Raw genomic sequence first — 20,802 nt, forward strand, 5'->3', positions numbered from 1 at the left:
CCGAGGTGCTGGGAGGGGGCACGACCCACCCTCCTACCTGGCCAGTCTGCAACATCTGACTGCGGCATCCGGAGGGGCAGCGACCCGCCCGCCCACAGCAGAGGAGAGCTGCACCTGACCCAGTGTTAGGAGGAGGCGCGATCGGCTTGCCGACAGGTGCTGGGAGCAGCACAGAAGAGGGCGCCAACGGAGGGCCTCTGAAAACAGCAAGCTGAGCTTCCAAAATAGGACGAAGACAGAAAGACTTCACATTAAAAGCACACAGACTCCAGGAGAACACCAACAAACCACCCCCCCCCTTTTTTTTTTTAAATCTGTTTTTACCTGTTCTATTTTCTACTACTCTCTTAATCTTTACTTCTTAATTCATTTCTATTTCTCTTGGGTTTTGATGTCCTGCTATTGATTAGACACAGGTTTCAAATACATCTATTCATCTCCCCCCCCTCTTTTTTTGTAAAGGTTTTAAAAGGACGTCTCAACCGGATTAATACTCTGCTTCAACTCACTCTTCTATTATTCGTTATACACTGTTTTCAAACCCTCTTTCTCCCTTCTTTTAAAATTCTTTCTCTCTCTCTCTTATTTTTTTTTCTTTTTTTCCTAAGTTCTATTCCTAAATAGGCATCAGATAGATAAAATCCTTAAGGACCAAAATAAACAACTGATACTCCATAAACCACAGTGCCAAAGAGGTATGAGCAAGATGAAGAAGCAGAAAAACCTTTCCCAATTAAAAGAACAAGAGAAATCCCCTGAAAGAAAGATCAACGAAATAGACATCGATAGCCTACTAGATCAAGATTTCAAAAAAGGAGTGATCGAATTGCTGAAGGAATTAAAAGAGATAGTGTTTAGAGACATAAAATATGTCAAAAATGAAATTGAAGCTATAAAGAAGAGCCAAGTAGAATGGGTAAACTCATTGACAGAGATGAGGAATGATCTAATAGCTGTGCAAAGCCGACTAGATAATGCAGAGGAACGAATTAGTGATCTAGAAGACAGGGCAATAGAAAGCACCCATTCAGAAGAACTACAAGAGAAGCAAATAAAAAATAATGAAAATAGCATAAGGGACCTATGGGATAATATAAAGCGTCCCAATCTTCGCATAATAGGGGTCCCAGAAGGAGAAGAAAGATCAAAGGGGATTGAAAAGGTTTTTGAAGAAATCATGACTGAAAACTTCCCAAACTTAAAGATGGAATCAGATATCCAAGTACAGGAAGCTCAGAGGGTCCCAAACAGGAAGAACCCAAATAGACCCACACCAAGACATATCATAATCAAGATGGCCAGAGTCAAGGATAAAGAAATGATTCTAAAGGCAGCAAGAGAAAAGCAAAGAGTAAGTTACAAGGGAACCCCCATAAGGCTCTCAGCTGATTTCTCTACACAAACACTACAGGCCAGAAGGGAGTGGCAAGATATATTCAAAGCCCTGAATGAAAAAAAGATGCAGCCTAGGATCCTTTATCCAGCAAGGCTATCCTTGAGGATAGAAGGAGAAATAAAGAGTTTCACAGACAAAAAAACAGCTTCAGGAGTTTAGCAACACTAAACCCATGCTAAAAGAAATATTGAAAGCGCTATTCTAAATAGAAAAGCAGCAGGATGCTACAGAAATGAGAAACACACAACTGGAAAGGTGATAACTCATGAATTACAAATAAAGTAAACATGAAATTATAAAAGAAGACATACAAATCACTGAGAGTGGGAGAGGGAGGCAGGGAAATATAGAATATTTTTTTATTTCTTTTTTAAAATTTTTTTAACAGTACGATGGGTTTGAGATCATGTTACTATCAGTTTAATAAAAACAGTTATAGTAATGGGTTGATAGATTTACAAGAAAGGGTAACCACAAGCCAAAAACTTACAAAGGAGTCACAAAAATTAAATAAAATCCATGAGAATACAAAGGAAAATTACCAAACCACAAAAGGAAGAAGAAGGGAACAAAGAAGATACACCAATTCAACTACAAAGATAAGTTCAAAATGGCAATAAACACACATCTATCATTAATTACTGTAAATGTTAATGGACTAAATGCTCCAGTCAAAAGACACAGAGTGGCAGACTGGATAATAAAGCAAGAACCTTCAATATGCTGCATACAACAGACCCACTTTAGGGAGAAGGACACATATAGATTGAGAGTGAAAGGATGGAAAAGGATATTCCATGAAAATGGAAAAGCCAAAAAAGCAGGTGTTGCAGTACTGATTTCAGACAAAATAGACTTTAAAAAACAAAGGCCATAAAGAAAGATAAAGAAGGACATTTTATAATGATTAAAGGAGTGATACAAGATGAGGATATTACACTCGTTAATATATATGCACCCAATATAGGAGCACCTAAGTACATACAAGAATTACTAACAGAGATAAAGGGGGCTATTGATGGGAATACAATCATAGTTGGAGATTTTAACACTGCATTAACATCACTAGATAGATCTTCCAGACAGAAAATAAACAAGGCAACAGAGAAATTAAATACTACAATAGAAAAACTAGATTTGGTGGATATTTTCAGAGCATTACACCCCCCAAAAATAGGATATACATTCTTTTCAAGTGCACATGGAACATTTTCCAGGATCGATCATGTACTTGGGCACAAAAGAAACCTCAACAATTTTAAGAAGATAGAAATTATCTCAAGCATCTTTACTGACCACAATGCCATGAAACTGGAAATCAACAACAGAGAAACAAAGGAGAAAAAAAGGAAAGCATGGAGATTAAACAATATGTTATTGAAAAAACAATGGATCAATGAGGAAATCAAAGCTGAAATTAAAAAATGCCTTGAGACAAATGATAATGAAAGCACAACCACTCAAAACCTATGGGACACAGCAAAGGCAGTGCTAAGAGGGAAGTTTATAGCGATACAGGCCTTCCTCAAAAAAGAAGAACAATCTCAAATAAACAATTTAACCCACCACCTGAATGAATTAGAAAAAGAAGAACAAAAAGCCCCAAAAAGCAGCAGAAGGAAGGAAATAATAAAGATCAGAGAGGAATTAAATACAATAGAGATTAACAAGACCACAGAAAAAATCAACCAAACCAAAAGCTGGTTTTTGGAAAAAGTAAATAAAATCGACAAACCTCTGGCCAAACTCACAAAGAAGAAAAAAGAGAGAGCACAAATTAGCAAAATAAGAAAGGAAAATGGAGAAATTACAACAAACAAAATAGAAATACAGAATATCATACGAGAATATTATGAAAAACTATATGGAACCAAACTGGATAACCTAGAGGAGATGGACAAGTTTCTGGAAACATACTGTCCACCAAAACTGAATCAAGAAGAATCTGAACACTTGAACAATCCGATCACTAGAAAGGAAATAGAAATAGCAATTAAAAACCTCCCTACAAATAAAAGTCCAGGACCGGACGGCTTCACCGGGGAATTCTACCAAACATACAAAGAAGAACTCATACCAGTCCTTCTCAAACTCTTCCAGACGATTGGAAAGGAGGGAATACTCCCAAACTCATTCTATGAAGCCACCATCACCCTGATACCAAAACCAGGCAAAGACACTACAAAAAAAGAGAATTATAGGCCAATATCACTGATGAACATAGACGCCAAAATCCTCACCAAAATTTTAGCAAATAGAATCCAACAACACATAAAAAAGAGTATACATCATGACCAAGTGGGGTTCATCCCAGGGACACAAGGCTGGTTCAACATACGCAAATCAATCAGTGTAATACATCACATCAACAAGAGAAAGGACAAAAACCACATGATCATCTCAATCGATGCAGAAAAAGCATTTGATAAAATTCAACACCCATTTATGATAAAAACTCTCGCCAAAGTGGGTATAGAGGGAACATATCTCAACATAATAAAAGCTATATATGACAAACCTACAGCCAGCATAGTACTCAACGGTGAAAAACTCAAAAGCTTCCCACTAAAATCTGGGACAAGACAAGGATGCCCACTATCACCACTCCTATTCAACATAGTCCTGGAAGTCCTAGCCACAGCAGTCAGGCAAGAGAAAGAAATAAAAGGGATCCAAATTGGAAAAGAAGAGGTAAAAGTGTCATTATATGCTGATGACATGTTACTATATATAGAAAACCCTAAAAGGTCCACACAAAAGCTACTAGAGCTGATTGAAGAGTTCAGCAAGGTAGCAGGTTACAAAATTAACGTCCAAAAATCAGTTGCATTTCTTTACACTAACGATAAATCAACAGAAGAAGAAAGTAAAGAAACAATCCCCTTTAAAATAACACCCAAAGTAATAAAATATCTGGGAATAAATCTAACCAAGGAGGTGAAAGAATTATACACAGAAAACTATAAACCATTGATGAAGGAAATTAAAGAAGACTTTAAAAAATGGAAAGATATTCCATGCTCTTGGATTGGAAGAATCAATATTGTTAAAATGGTCACACTGCCCAAGGCGATCTACAGATTTAATGCAATCCCTATCCAATTACCCAGGACATATTTCACAGAACTAGAACAAATCATAATAAAATTCATATGGAACCATCAAAGACCTAGAATTGCCAAAGCATTACTGAAGAGAAAGAAAGAGGCTGGAGGAATAACTCTCCCAGACTTCAGACAATACTATAGAGCTACAGTCATCAACACAGCATGGTATTGGTACCAAAACAGACATATAGACCAATGGAACAGAATAGAGAGCCAAGAAATGAACCCACAAACTTTTGGTCAACTCATCTTTGACAAAGGAGGCAAGAATATACATTGGAATAAAGACAGTCTCTTCAGCAAATGGTGTTGGGAAAACTGGACAGAAGCATGTAAAACAATGAAGCTAGAACACTCCCTTACACCATATACAAAAATCAACTCAAAATGGATTAAAGACTTAAACATAAGACAAGATACAATAAACCTCCTAGAGGAAAACATAGGCAAAACATTATCTGACATACATTTCAAAAATTTTCTCCTAGAAGAAATAAAAGCAAGAATAAACAAATGGGACCTAATGAAACTTACAAGCTTCTGCACAGCAAAGGAAACCAGAAGTAAAACAAGAAGAAATCCTACGGAATGGGAGAAAATTTTTGCAAGTGAAACTGACAAAGGCTTGATCTCCAGAATATATAAGCAGCTCATACGACTCAATAAGAAAAAAATAAACAACCCAATCCAAAAATGGGCAGAAGACCTAAACAAGCAATTCTCCAAGGAAGACATACAAATGATCAAAAAGCACATGAAAAAATGCTCAATATCACTAATTATCAGAGAAATGCAAATCAAAACTACAATGAGGTATCACCTCACACCAGTCAGAATGGCCGTCATTCAAAAATCCACAAATGACAAATGCTGGAGAGGCTGTGGAGAAAGGGGAACCCTCCTACACTGCTGGTGGGAATGCAGTTTGGTGCAGCCACTATGGAAAACAGTGTGGAGACTCCTCAAAAGACTAGGAATAGACTTACCATATGACCCAGGAATCCCACTCCTGGGCTTGTATCCAGAAGGAAATCTACTTCAGGATGACACCTGCACCCCAATGTTCATAGCAGCACTATTTACAATAGCCAAAACATGGAAACAGCCTAAATGTCCATCAACAGGTGACTGGATAAAGAAGAAGTGGTATATTTATACAATGGAATACTACTCAGCCATAAAAACCGACAACATAATGCCATTTGCAGCAACATGGATGCTCCTGGAGAATGTCATTCTAAGTGAAGTAAGCCAGAAAGAGAAAGAAAAATACCATATGAGATCGCTCATATGTGGAATCTAAAAAACAAAAACAAAAACAAACAAACAAACAAAAACAAAGCGTAAATAAAGAAATAGACTCACAGACAGAGAATACAGACTTGTGGTTACCAGGGGGGTGGAGGGTGGGAAGGGATAGACTGGGATTTCAAAATTGTAGAATAGACTACACTGTATAGCACAGGGAAATACACACAAAATGTTATGATAACTCACAGAGAAAAAAATGTGACAATGAGTGTGTATATGTCCATGAATAACTAAAAAATTGTGCTGAACACTGGAATTTGACACAACATTGTAAAATGATTATAAATCAATAAAAAATGTTAAAAAAAAAAAAGATGTATGTACACAATGGAATATTACTCTGCCATAAAAAAGAATGAAATCTTCTCATTTGCAACATGGATTGACCTAGAGGGCATTATGCTAAGTGAAATAAGTCAGACAGACAGAGAAAGACAAATGCTGTATGATTTCACTTATATGTGGAATCTACATATCGAAACAAATGAGCAAACATAAGAAAACAGAAAGAGAGCCATAGATACAGAGAACAAACAGATGGTTGCTAGAGGGGAAGGGGTTGAGGGGAGAAAAAAATAGTTGAGGGAGATTAAGAGGTACAAACTTCCAGTTGCAAAATAAATGAGTCGTGAGTGTGGAATGCATGGTGTGGGGAATACAGTCAATGACTATAACAGCTTTGGATGGTGACACACCATAGCTGGACTAATTGTGTGATCATTTTGAAATGCACAGAAATATCAAATCATTATGTTGTGTAAAAGGAACAAGCATGATGTTTTTAGGTCAATTACACTTCAAAAACAAACAAACTCATAGAAAAAGAGATTAGATTTGTGGCTACCAGCAGCCGAGGGAACAGGGGTAGGGGAGGAACTGCATGAGGGCAGTCAAAAGGTACAGACTCCTAGTTACAAGATAAATGAGTAACGAGTCCTGGGGACGCACAGCATGATAAATGTAATTAACACCGGTGCATGTTACATATGAAAACTGTGAAGAGAGTAAATCCTAAGAGTTCTCACCACAAGGAAAAAGATTTTTCTTTTTCCTATTTCTTTAATTTTGTGTCTAAAGGAGATGATGGAAGTTCACTAAACATACTGTGATGTTCATTTCATGATACGTGTAAGTCAAATTATTACGCTGTACACGTTAAACTTACACGGTGCTGTATGTCAATTATAGCTCAATAAAACTGGAAGGGAAAGAAATAATTTTAAAAATCTGTGCATTTTATAGCTTATAAATTGTATCTCAATAAAGCACTGTTAGCATTTTTAAAAAGAATGCATTATATTTATATCATACTTTATACTTATAAGAATTCTTTTCCAAGATTCACTTCATGTGATCATCTTACACTGCCAACAGAGATAACAAACATCGATTCCAGAAGGACATGTGGCCAGCTAGTGGCAAGATTAGAATCAAAGCTCAGATCTTGCTGGTGCAAAAATATATATTTTCCATTACATCAAATATAGAATAGCCAATCAATCTCTCTCTCTCCATTTTCCTCATTTTGTTTTGTATTTCTTAATAGAGTCATTGATTTTTTTAAATATAATATCTTAGGATATTTTGACCTTTGTTTTAAGTTTCTACTTTAAAAATTTACATCAGCCCAGTATCAATTTCCTGTTTATTCAAAGTTAACCTTACTGGTAGAAGGGCAATCCAAAGTAAATTATGAAGTTTTGCATTCACTTCTCTTTTTTCTTTTTCAAGTCACTGTTGAAGTGTATACTGACTACCTCTCTCAACCAGCAAAAGCTTCTTCCCATTCATTTATTGGGCCAGACCTCTCCCAGGAAACATTTTTAGGTTTCCAGAGAAAACCTCTCAGAAATATCTCAGGGAGTAGAAGATGCAGGCTACGAGGCTCAAATGACACCATATATTTAACATGGTAAGACTCTAATATTAGTTCAGGAACACACTATTAAATAAGTCTTTTGACACTTTACAAAAGATCCCTAATAAAGCTAGCAAAGGAGTAATTTTTCCTGAATCCCCAACTACTGAAAACGAGCACCAGATTTCTTCCCGTCAGTCACTCATTTGTTCATTCACCCATGCATTCACTAGACAGGAACTGCACTACTGCCGGCAGGGTCCTCGCCCCCAGGGGTTCAGTGGTCACAGGACAAGGGCTTCTGCCGTGCAGTGTTCCATTCTAGACGGACTGCAACAGAAACAAGCCCATAATAAGTAACAGCCTACACTGTTAAGTACAATGAAAAAGTAAAACAAGGTACCAGGGAACAGAGTAGAAGCAGGGCAACCAGCTGGGAAGTGGTTATGGTAGCCCAGGTCAGAGATGAAATTAGGTTAGTGAAAAATAGTTGGGTTTAGCACTTGCTGATGGATTTGATGTCAAGCCTGAGAAAGGGAGAAATTGAGGATTATTCCAGGATTTTTGCCTGAGCAAATTAGTGGCTAATGATGCCATTAGCTAAGATGGAAAAGACCTTGAGAGAAACAGGATAGGGGCAGGGACATCATGGGCCCTTTTTATTAAGTCAAGTTTGAGACACCATCAAAGTGGACAAGAAGGGGGCGGGGCAGGGGAGGAGGGAGAGGAGGAGACCATCAGAGTGGAGAAGAAGGGGGTGGGGCAGGGGAGGAGGGAGAGGAGGAGGGGAGGAGCGGGCTGGGAAGAGCGGGAGGAGGAGACAACAACAGTGAAATACACACGTCCAAAGCTCAGGGGAGAAGTCAGGGCTGGATGGAAATACAGACCTGAGACTCATCAGAATTCAGACAGTACTTAAAGTCATGGGACCAGACAAGTACACTGCAGGATATGTGTAATCAGAAGGAATTCAAATCATGGCTTTGTCACATGTTAGCCAACTTGGGCAACACAGCCTTTCTGTGCAGAGTTAATACATATCTGAACAGGCCAGGAAATCTTCCTAGCAGTGTACAAATACATGTTCTTGTCAAGCACCTAAGAAATTAAACACCATGGAAGGACAGAAACAGTAGGACCAGGAATGAAAAGTGCAGATTTCCTAACCATGATAATAAATTACCAGTTACAAAACAAATTGCCAGCAAATTCCCTGGAAAAAGCACCACTGAGGAATGCAAAACTAGGGTGCCCCTACTCTGACCCACTGGAAAGAGAAAAGATTTTCCTTAACAAATGCAGCAACTGAAAATTAACAGTTAATTTAAATTAAAAATTAAATTTTTCCAGGGGCTGAGTTTATAGAGAATAATTCATCCCTGAAATCTTATCAAGAGCATATACTACTAATTGGCATGACATATACAGCTAATGGCAACAACAGCAACAAAAATAGCAACTCATAAACTATTTTCAAGAAGCTTCCGATGTGAGACTTAGAATTACCGAAGTACTGATAAAACTAGTCTAGATGGTGATTCTTGCTAAACTGTAAACGGATGTGTGCCAGTAAAGTAAAAAGCAAAATAAGAATCCAATGAATATTCTTCCAAGTGCTAAGGTTTTAAAAGATAATTATTCTAGAAATTTCAAAGATCCCGTATATTCACCTACTACAAACTTTAAACTAATGAACAAGTAGAGGTGTTTTTTTTTTTCTGATTGAACCCATCAATATTTGTTCACCATTGGAAAGACTTTTTTAAAAGTACCAGACAAACTAGGGATTACACAATTGCTGTATTACCAGACAATAAGTATGAAGGCTGCGAAATTATTATCTGATTACATTCCTGCCATGCTTTTGCTTTTTTATTTCTGCTTACCCTATTTATGTTATAGATGTTTTTTCAATTTAACCTGTAACCCAAGGTTTTATTAGAACACCTAGGGAGCTGGTACTACAAAAAAGATTCCGTGTCATCTTTATGAAATTATAACTGCTGTTTCTAATGTTAGTATGTTTTTTTAATTCAACACTAAGGGGGCCTTGGAGAAAACTGTAGTTTCTGCTAGTTTGAACTAAAAGGATGACCCCTTCTGATGAGATAAACCTGAAGTCTTAACATGGTGAAGAGTACTTTTCACGCTCTATGTAAATTACTGAACGCAGAGCAGAATTTCTTGGGCTTCCATATCCCTTGGGGGCACTTCCAAGTGTAATTCAAGGTAGTGGGCACTAGATGGCACTGCTGATTCATAACCAGGCTGTTGATTTTTCCACGTTTTATGTTATAGACTTAAGAATCTTTGTTATTAACAACATTAAAGTTCTTGAGTAATTAAAGAAATTTTAAGCATTTCAAAGAGGAAAAAAAAAAGCCCTTAAGCGAATTTAGGATGTCCTCTGCATTACTATAAACCTTTCCCCAGTTGCTATTACTCTAAATCAAGTTCTCTAGATGAGGTTTTAAATATATAACTACATATAAATATAAACACAAAAACATTTAAATCAAACATTGGTGTACTTTCAGATGATAATTATAATTTAAGTGAAAAGAAATAAGGTTCTCCAGAGCAAAGTTTTCAGCTTTGCTAAAGCAACGTGCCACTAACCATCCTTAGAGCAGGAGGGGCAAGGAGCAAATTATGGGTTTAGCCTTTCATCTGCATGATGTTCTTAGGACCTCTACATAGAGGCTCTTCTGTCCACTTTGGGAATGAAGTCTCCTGGTCTTTCCACTTAAGAACGAGAAGTGTCAATATGGCAAGTGCCCCACCCCAGCAGTGTCTGAAACTATTCTGGGCTTGTAAAGGGGGACTGACAGTGACAGTGAGAGGTCTCTTGTCTCACCCTCACAAATGCTGTCCTCAAGTCCTCCCATTGTTCAGATAAACAGCCAGGGCCGGGACTGGATCTGACCAAGCTAACAAAACTTCTCCAAAATCGAAACTCTTAAGAAGTAACCTTGCCCTTTGAAACGTCACAACTTTTTTTTTAAGGACCTTACACTTTTATAAAGAAATACAGTAGCTTCTCAACTCACCAACAACAAAAGAAATACAGGTGACATTAAAAATCTCTTAAAGCTAACATGCAGACTGCCATTCCCCAGTTCATTCATTTATTCAGTTAATGTGGCCAAGTGCCAGGAGCGGTGCTCAGAGCTGGTAACGCACAGTGAACAGAAGGGATGGGGGTCCCTGACTTTATAGGACCTACTGTTTAGTAATAGAGGACGTCAATCTTTTTAATGTTGCTGATAAGTTAACAGACACTGACATCACCTCAAATCCTTTTTGGAAGTAAGCCTGATATAAACAAATAAAAATCAGACTCGCTGGTCATGGTATCATGGCAGGAAAGACCATGGATCCACGGAGAGTGAGAAAATCATTCAGAAGAAGGCACTTCGGTCTTTGGTGCTCCAGTCTGCTCCATGGAAAGCGAACTGTGATTCACTGCCTAAGCGGTCACACACAGCTACACATACTCTTTTTTTTTTTTTTTAACTTTTTTGGGGGGGATTTTTGGAGGGAGGTTTGGGAGGAGATAGTTAGGTTTATTTATTTTTTTAATGGAGGTACTGGGGATCGACCTACGCACGCGCTCTACCACTGAGCTATACCCTCGCCTCAGCTGCACATTCTCTTTACTTCATTTTCATGAAGAAAAGTAAACAGACATTGTGAATGCTTTACAAGAAACCAAACTGGACAGTCTTCCTCAAACTGTTATTCCTTTTCCCCAAAGTTCCAACTCTTCTACACCTGCTTTAATAACTTCATCTTTATGGAAGTAAAATAGTTAATATTTTAAATAAGGACTATGAATCATCAACAAAATGATAAACTGCAAATGCAAACAATTTTATCCCATTAGAAGAAGGTCTTCCACTTTAGAAGGCTATTTTATCCAGAACCTCTGTCCAAATTTTAGCCCTGAAGGTACCCCATTCTCCAGTCATCCTGACATGACAGACCGGGTTCAGGTCCCCTCTCTACCCCTCACTACTCCCTGTGTGACCTGCCTTCCTCACCTCTGAGGTGGAGGTAATACCGACGCCGCAGTGGCACAGCACGACTAAGGGAGGCGTGTGTGGAAAACGCCTGCCGCTGTGTGTCGCACACAGTGAGGGCTTGATAAACAGCAACTGTCACAGTGTCCAGATTTCAGTGAAGAATTCCACTGATACATTCACAAGAGGAACAGAAACCAATGATGAGCAAGATTTTAAGAGAGGAGGGAATCTAGCTTCTCTGAAGAAGCTTAAGCCTCCTGGCCTGGCCAGTCTGTATCCCAGGAGATGGAAAGAACTTAGCAAACAAGATCATGGCGCCAACGGTGAGTATCTTTAAGGAATCTTAGCAAGAAAAGAAAATGGCAGAAGGAAGGAGAGTTCCAATTTTCAAAACGATAAATAAGGCAAGTTCTGTAAACTGCTAAACCTCAACACTCTAAACAGACTATTAAAATGTGCAGTCATTTAAAGAACACTGTAGGGCCACTGCTGAGGATGAGTTAGTCCAAACAACACCATCTCCTTCTTTCACAGCCGACCAGTAAGTCTGGGAAACATGACAGATACGATCCAGCAGGAAAAAGGCCTTTGACAGGGAGCTTACACTATCCTTTGGACAAGAAGAAGAAATACAAATTGAGTGATGATGCAGACTCATTATCTGCTAGATGAATGCCAAATACTACTTTTAATGGATACAAAATTTTAATCCAGAAGGAAGCATCTAGTGACCAGCCTCGGGGCTTCATGTCAGTCCTCTCCTGGTAAACCTGGTTCACTTGGATTAGGCCACAAAGCAGCCTTGAAGGGGTGTCAGTTCCCAGGGAGAAGGGACTTGCCAGCTGGTCCCTTGCTCCATCCCTGGCTCCCAGAACAGGACCTGGCAGCCTGCAGGAGCTTATTAAATCCTACCTGAGCGAATTTAAAATGTGTGAATAAGATGAAGTTGAGGGGATTAATAAATACCCTGAATGGCTCAATCAGAAACCAAAAGGCCTTCGCAGGACAGGATGATGGCCTGAATCAGACCCAGGTAATTGCTCCCAGTGGGAAAAGCCTCGGCTTTGGAGTCAGGCGGACTCTGGTTTCAATCTTGGTTCTACTCCTTGTCAAGGAGGAAAAGAGGGGTAGTGGGCGGGGAATTGAGGTGAGGTTTCAATTTTTTTAAAAAGTAAGGTCTTTCACATAAATCCAGAATTGATCAAGCACTTAGTGTGAAAATATTTTAGCTAGGGTGGCATGTAACTGGGGAAAACATTCATTCCTACTACAAAAATATAGTTGAGAATAATCAAACATGAGGTTCTAGCTGGGCTACTTCTGAGAGCAAAAGGGGTCACTGTTAATCACTCTAAGGCAACAGGTACAAGCTGGGGGTGCCCTAGGCAAACTGGGACGTACAATCACACCATTTAGAGCGCACACCAAAAGCTCTAGCCACTTGAGCTGACAAAAAGTTAAATGGATCACCAATTTGCTGTAACTGGTTTAAAAATACACTAGCTCCCTAAGTGCTCACTGTATTCCTGGCACTAAGTCCTTTACATACAATGACTTGTTTAATACTCACAAAAATATTATGAAGTATTATTATCCTACATACGGATGAAGAAACTGAGTCACAGAGAGGTTAAATAACTTGTTCAGGGTTACCAGTCTGCTTACCCTAAGGTTATTGCTAGCTGAGCAGACAGACGCCAAAGCCAGTGGCCCTGCGCGTGCGCATTTAACCACGTGTTCTGTCACTTGGCGCTGCACTGAAATGCGCTGACCCAGGCGAGGGACGGTCCTACTTGTCTCTGTCTGTCAGAGCACAGCTAGGGACATTGTTTTGATGCCAGGTCCGTGTTTTTCAAGCAAACTAGGTACACTCAGGTGTGTTAAAGATGGCAGGGAAATGTGAAACGATGATACGCGCGGATTGAGCAGAAGGAAATACTTACCTTAGAGAAGAAAAGACTTGGGAGGGCGTGAGAACAGCTCAGCTGGAGGAAAAGTTACACACACTGTATTCATCAGCTTTCAGACTTTCTCAGCCAGTGAGATCCAGTTCACATATGCAGTTGATGATGTAATTAAATAACTTAATTATGCAATCGGGACAAAAGTCTCATGGAAACCTTACTACGTGTGACAAACTCTGATATTTTTCTATCTGTTCTATGCCATTTCTTCTTTGTCTTCTCTTTTAATGCTGGCCATAGCCAACTAAAATTATTTTACCACCCTTGGATTTTAGCCCAAAATTGGAAAAATGCTGCTGTATATGATCCCAAGGAGAGAAACTAAAAAGCAATGGATAGACGTTATAGGAATATATATTTTAACTCAACATAAACAATAAAGAAGGGTCAGAGCAATTCAAGACGTAATGAGCTACTTCAGAACAAGGGGAGACCCATCACTGCAGGTGGTGTAAGTGTCCCATCACAGGCCACAGACAGAGTAGAGGGGGTTCCAGTGTTAGTTAAACGGCTAAAACAGAAGAATATTAAGTTTTATTTCAAAACCTGGGATCTCATTATTCTAAACTACACTTCTGTAATAGAAATAATACTTTCCCTTCAATAATGTCCATTTTCCAAAATGCTTAGGTATGTTCCAAGCTACCAAAATAGAAGGAAAGAAGGAAGGTTGGAAGGAAGGAAGACAAGGAAAAGGGGAAAGAGAGAAGGAAGGAGGAATGGAAGAAAGGGGAGGGAAGGAAAGAAGGAAGAGAGGTGGGGAGGGAAGAATAGGAAAAAAAGGAGAACAAAGAGAGAGAGGAGAAATAAAACTAAGTAGAATTTAAGTGTTTCCTACGTAAATTAAAGCGTTTTGGGAAAGTCTAAAACCCCACTTTCCCAATCCCAACAAAAACGTAATTTGGGTTCAGCAAGAGTGCAAGATTCTTGAGTGCCTGCACGAGAAAAAGAAGGAAAAAGGGCATCTGCAAGTGCCTCTGGGCTCTATAATTAGCTCTGATGGTTTCCCTTCAGATCATTCTGGATGGTCAGCTCAGAACAGAAGAGCTGAGACTGGCTCAGGACTTGATGTGTAGAATAGCTTTCAGCATGGTTTGGTCAATCCTCTTTGACAGGTGTACACATTTTGCAACAATCTTCAAAGGCAACTTCTGGGAGAGCCTCCCAAATCCTTCTGAAGATACTGCCAAGAAAGGGAAAAGAGAAAATAAGAAGAGAAATCTAAATAAGGGAAAAATGATTGAAAGGAAGACACTAACACGAACCCCAAAGGATGCAATTGACGAAAGATTAAAAATTCTCTTAGACTTGACCAACCACGCAACCCACAGTTTCTATGGGCTTATTACTCGCACATAGTGCTCTCTCGCCACCAAGAAACTTTGTTTAATCTTCAGAGCCATGTTCAGAATCAAATGCTAACACCACTGGTCCAGGACTAGGGGTTGCTCTCTGAGTAAGACAGATGTTTCAGTGGTGATCTCAGCAGTGTTTCCTAAAAGGAATAAGAAAGTCCAAAGTGGAGTAAATGATCTATCCAACACGACCAAGAGCTCACTGGATGCTTCTCACCAAACTCACAAGATCTCAGAGTGAAAGGGTGAACAGACTAGAAGAGCCACAATCCAGCCACAGCACGCTGTATTGGGTACATGGGGAGATGGCTACTTATAAATGAAGCAAATAAAAGTAAATCAAAGGATATTCTTAACTGTAAACTCCTCTTTCTGACAAAATGAGTAATTCAGTATTTATCCTCAATTAACACTATGGGTACATATATTACCAACATGTAATAGAAAGTCTTTGAAATTTACATACTCAATAAGTTAACTGGTTTTGAAATGAAGTGGAAAGTCAGAAGCTTTTTGCCAAGACCATCTGGGCATTCTAGAAATCTGAATCTTAAGTTGGACCCATTCCCACATTGCTATAAACCACACTACAAACTCTCAAATCAGTGACAGTCCTTTGTGGAAAGATGAGTTCAGGAAATAAACTGAAACCAGACTTAAGTTTGGCAAGTCAGTGAAGACACAGACTTGGAAACAGAAGAAAAAGAATAGAGGTTGACATAATTCAGGTAGGTTGGAATTCAAAGCATGATGGGACCTTGGCAACACAGACCAGCTGGAGCAAGACGAAGCCAAGACCCAGCCAGGCACAATCTAGGGAAACACATACCAGCTCCAGAGGTCCGTCTGCCAGGCGGATGTTTGCAAACCCAATGCGCCATGGCCAAAGGCACCGAAAGCTCACACTTGGTTCGGGCAGACACTGGGAACGGGAGAACGAATTCAAGGACAGGGCATGGCCCTGAAATCCAGACTCACAGTCAGAGCAAGACTTCTACTTCCAGCAATGTTATGATCTAAGCACACAAAAAAAGCCTAGAATTGCTGGATAAAATGTAAGAGTCACAGGGAAGTGAGAGAAATTCTAGATCCAAAATCAGGGGAAAACATAAATATAGTTTTGTTACACTGGCACTGACATTTAGGCTGTCCGGAGGGTATTTGTTGATACTGGTAAGTAGGAAGCTTGGGTGTTTACAGCCATATGGAAATAAAGGATGAAGCCTTGGGTTTGCTCAGTGTGAAGAGGTGGGACAGAGCCCCTCCTTGCCCGTCATGCCCTCCAAGCACTACTTTCTCAGTAGAAAGAGATGGACAAGGAACCTGTCTGTTTCAGGATGGATGCTTGGGGTGGGGAGCCACCCCAGACACAAGGATGAAACTTACACTACCTAACTGAAAAGAAGGAACACTTCCAAACTCATTTTAGGAGGCCTGCATTACCCTGATACTGAAGCCAGATGAAGACACTACAAGAAAAGAAAATTACAAGCCAACATCCCTGATGAACACAGATGTGAACAAGTGTCAACAAGATACTAGCAAACTGAGTTCAAGGGCACATTAAAAGGGTCTACACCGTGATCAAGTGGGATTTACCCCTGGGATGCTAGGATGCTTCAACATACACAGATCAATAAATGTCATACAGCACATTAATAGAAGGGAGGATAAAAACCATGATAATTTTAATAGATGCAGAAAAACCATTTGACAAAATTCAACATCCTTTCATGATAAAACTCTCAAAAAATTAGCTATAGAAGGAACATACCTCAACATAATAAAGGCCACATATGACAAGCCCACAGCTAACACCACACTCAATGGTGAAAAGTTAAAAAAATAGTCTTTCCTCTAAGATCAGGAACAGGACAAGCATGCCCACTCTCACCACTTCTATTCAGTGTAGTACTGGAAGTCCTACCCACAGCAATCAGACAAGAAAAATAACTGAACAGCATCCAACTTAGAAATGAAGAAGTAAAATTATTTCTGTTTGCAGATGAGATGATCTTATATGTAAAAAATGCTAAAGACTCCACCAAAAAAAAACCCCATTACAACTAATAGGTGAATTGAGCAAAGTTGCAGGATACAAAATCAACACCAAAAAAATCATTTGTGTTTCTATACACTAACAATGAGCTTATCTGAAGGAGACTGAAAAAACAGTTCCCTCAAAAACAGTAAAATACTTAGGAATAAATCTAACCATGGAGGCAAAAGATCTGCACACTGAAAACTATAAGACACGGATGAAAGAAACTGAAGAAAACACAAATAAAGGGAAAGATATCCCATGCTCTTGGGCTGGAAGAATTACTATTGTTAAAATGTCTACACCACCAGAAGTGACCTACAGATTCAATGCAACCCCTATCAAAATTCCACTGGCATTTTTCATAGAAATAGAAAAAAAGAACTATACTAAAATTTGTATGGAATCACAAGACCTTGAATAGCCAAAACAATTTTGTGGAAGAATAAAGCTGGAGACATCACACAACCTGATTTCAAAATATAATACAAAGCGATGGCGGAGGGGTGGGGGGAGAGTATGGTACTGCCACATAGACCAATGGAACAGAATAAAGCCCAGAAATAAACCTATGCATATACAGTCAGCTAATCCTTGTCTCAAAGTATTTTTTAATTTCTTTTTTGATTTCATCGTTGACCCATTGGTTTTACTTAGCATGTTGTTTAGTCTCCAGGCAGTCATTTTTTTCTCATTTGTTTTCCTGTGGTTGATTTCTAGCTTCATGCCATTGTGGTCAGAAAAGATGCTTGAAATAATTTTTATCCTCTTAAATTTGTTGAGGCTTCTTTTGCGCCCGAATATGTGGTCTATCCTAGAATGTTCCATGAGCACTTGAAAAGAATGTATATTCTGTTTTTTGGGGTTGTAATGTCCTAAAAATATCAACTAAGTCCAGCTTCCTATTGTGTCATTTAGTATCTCCATTGCCTTATTGATTTGCTGTCTAGAAGACCTGTCCAACGGTGTTAGTGGGATGTTGAAGTCTCTTACTATTATTGTATTCCCATCAATTTCTCCCATTATGTCCGTTAGTATTTGTTTTATATATTTTGGTGCTCCTATATTGGGTGCATATATGTTAATGACTGTAATAGCCTCATCCTGTATTGCTCCTTTGATCATTACATAGTGTCCTTCTTTATCTTTCTTTATGCTTCTGTTTTTGGGGTTTTTATATATATATGTTTTATTGAAGTATAATCAATTTACAATGTTGTGTCAATTTCTGGTGTATAGGATAATAGTTCAGTCATACATGAACATACATGTATTCATTTTCACATTCTTTTTCACAATAAGTTATTACAAGATATTGAATATAGTTCCCTGTGATATACAGTATGAAGTTGCTGTTTATCTATTTTATATATATTAGTATCTGTAAATCTCAAACTCCCAATTTATCCCTTTTGACTGCCTTCTCCCCCTGGTAACCATAAGTTTGTTTTCTATGTCTGTGAGTCTGTTTCTGTTTTGTAAATAAGTTAGTTCATATTTTTTTTTATTCCACATATAAGTGATGTTATATGGTATTTTTCTTTCTCTTTCTGGCTTACTTCACTTAGAATAACAATCTCCAGGTCCATCCATGTTGCTGCAAATAGCATTATTTTATTCACTTATATGGCTGAGTAATATTCCATTGTATAAATATACTACAACTTCTTTATCCAGTCACCTGTTGATGGACATTTAGGTTGTTTCCATGTCTTGGCTATTGTAGACAGTGCTGCTATGAACATTGGGGTGCATGTATATTTTTGAATTAAGGTTCCCTCTGGATATATTCCTGGGAGTGGGATTGCTGGATCATATGGTAAGTCTATTCCTAGTCTTTTGAGGAATCTCTGTACTGTTTTCCATAACGGCTGCACCAAACTGCATTCCCACCAACAGTGTAGGAGGGCTCCCTTTTCTCCACACCCTCTCCAGCATTAATTGTTTGTGGACTTTTGAATGTTGGCCATTCTGACTTGTGTGAGATGATACCTCATTGTAGTTTTTATTTGCATTTCCTGATAATGAGCGCTATTGAGCATTTTTTCATGTACCTATCAGTTTGGACTTTGTTTTAAAGTCTATTTTATCTGATATGAGTATTGCTACTCCTGCTTTCTTGTCATTTCCATTTGCTTGAAATAGCCTTTTCCATCCTCTCGCTCTCAGTCTATGTGTGCCCCTCACCCTAAAGTGGGCCTCTTGTAGGCAGCATATTGTAGACTCTTGTTTTATTATCCAATCTGCCACTCTATGTCTTTTGTTTTTCAACATTTTTAATTGAGTGATAGTCATTTTACAATGTTGTGTCAAATTATGTCTTACAATTAAAGGATTTAGTCCATTAACATTTACAGTAATTACTGATAGATATGTGCTTATTGCCATTATAAACTTTGTTTTCTAGTTGATTTGGTATTTCTTCATTCCTTTCTTTTACTTTTTGTTTTTCTTTTTGTGGTTTGATAATTTTCTTGTGTATTAGCTTGGTTTCATTTTGGTTTTTGTAGCTCTATTGTATGCTTTTCATTTGTGGTTACCCTGTTTTTCAAGTTTGTTAACCCACTACCATATGTGTTTGCTTTAGACTGGTAGTCATGTTGGCTCAAAAATATCCTAGAAAGGATGAAGAAAGAAAAAGATAGAAAAAAATCTATATTTTCTTGCCCCCCCCACCTTATTTTGATGTCCTCTTTTTTTATATCTTCATGTTTATTCTCTTGCAACTCATTGTAGTTATTGCATTTCCACTAACGGTTTTCTCATTTCTATAGCTTTCTGTTTCTTTTCTATTCAGAGTAGACCTTTCAATATTTCTTTTAGGATAGGTTTAATATTGCTGAACTCTCTTAGGTGTTTTTTTTTTTTTTTATCTGTGAAATTCTTTATCTCTTCTTCTACTCTAAAGGATAGTCTTGCCAGATAGAGCATCCTAGGTTGCAGCTTTTTCCCCTTCAGAACTTTGAATGTATCTTGCCACTCCCTTCTGGCCTGCAGTGTTTGTGTAGAGAAATCAGCTGAAAGCCTTATGGGGGTTCGCTTGTAACTCACTCTTTGTTTTTCTCTTGCTGCCTTTAGAATCATTTCTTTAACTTTGGCCCTCTTAATTACAACATGTCTTGGTGTAGGTCTGTTTGGGTTCTTGTTTGGGACCCTCTGTGCTTCCTGTACTTGAATATGTTTCCTTCTTTGGGTTTGGGAGGTTTTTAGTCATGATTTTATTCAAATACCTTTTCAATCCCCTTTCTCCTTCTCCTTCTGGGACCCCTATTATGCATAGGTTGGCACACTTTATATCATCCCACAGGTCCCTTATATTGCTTTCACTGGTTTTTCCTTGCTTTTCTGTCTGCTGTGCTGATTGGGTGACTTCTGTTATCTGGTCTTCTAAGTCACTCATTCATTCCTCTGCATTATTTAGTCTGCTTTTGACTGCCTTTAGCTCAGCTCTTATCTCAGCCATTGAGTTTTCTGTTTTCAAATGTCCCCTCTTTATAGTTTCTATTTTCTTTTCATAGTATTCTGTATCTCTATTCATGGTCTCTCTTATTTCCTTCAGTGCTTTTATCACCCCCTTTTTGAAGGCATGATCCAGTAGACTGACTGCCAAGGCCTATCTCATTGTTTGTTCTTTCAGGGGACTTCTCTTGTTCTTTTAATTGGGAGTGGTTCCTCTTCTTCTTCATTTTACTTACATTTCTCCGGCTCTATGGATAATTCAGGAGTATCAGTCATCTACTGTGGT

At 38.5% G+C, this 20,802-nt stretch overlaps 1 protein-coding gene across 2 annotated transcripts in view; it reads right to left on the minus strand.

Moving 5' to 3' along the window:
- RGL1 (ral guanine nucleotide dissociation stimulator like 1) overlaps positions 1-20,802 on the minus strand; it is a 257,821-nt gene that overhangs the window by 208,064 nt on the left and 28,955 nt on the right. The gene's annotated exons all lie outside the window — the stretch shown is intronic.

The sequence above is a fragment of the Camelus ferus genome, chromosome 21 (assembly GCF_009834535.1).
Source record: "Camelus ferus isolate YT-003-E chromosome 21, BCGSAC_Cfer_1.0, whole genome shotgun sequence".
NCBI classification, from domain to species: Eukaryota; Metazoa; Chordata; class Mammalia; order Artiodactyla; family Camelidae; genus Camelus; species Camelus ferus.